The sequence below is a fragment of the Glossina fuscipes genome, unplaced genomic scaffold, assembly GCF_014805625.2.
Source record: "Glossina fuscipes isolate IAEA_lab_2018 unplaced genomic scaffold, Yale_Gfus_2 27, whole genome shotgun sequence".
In the NCBI taxonomy this organism is placed as follows: Eukaryota; Metazoa; Arthropoda; class Insecta; order Diptera; family Glossinidae; genus Glossina; species Glossina fuscipes.
In genome coordinates, this window is record NW_023998422.1 from 1,310,600 (window position 1) to 1,311,269 (window position 670).

Consider the following 670-nt stretch of genomic DNA (forward strand, 5'->3'; position numbering starts at 1 on the left):
AATGGTTTGCGGGCATTGGAAACCTATGCGCGTTCTTGACGGGCATGGCTAAATCTATACAAATATTCACCCGTACATTGAAAGCGTATTTGAAACTTCAAAACTTTCTTTAAAATATCATATTTGAGGTTCTTGGATTCGTGTAGGCCAAGTTTAAAAACTGTTATGCTAATTTCAGATATATATCGAAAGTAAAAGAAATCTAGGAAGAACATCTTTTCTTCTTCACAAGGTGTCCTTTTAGTAATGCTTCCATACTCCATTCATAGGAAGAGTTATCGAGCTCCTCAAAATAGATATTGTAAGTACCAAAGTCAATGGATTAATTTTTATCCTGCACCTAGCCTACACAAATCCATTTTTCACTGATATATTCGATTTTATTAGTTGTATGTTATTGAAAAGTTCCCACACGAATATCTTCAGACAAGAACAGATCGCTCTGAGGGTTTAACTTCTGCACCTGGCTTGATGTCTTAATCAGACGGGTTGCCCACAACCATAGGCACTCAATTAAGTTGAGTGATCACCCCCCAGGGGGAGAGACAATCCTCTAATACCCTCTCCTCTTTTACCCCGAGGTGCGCAGATGGTTCATTGTGTATGGCCATATATATGAACCGCCACTCTGGTATGTGATGAGGCCTATCATCACCCCTGATTTATTCCA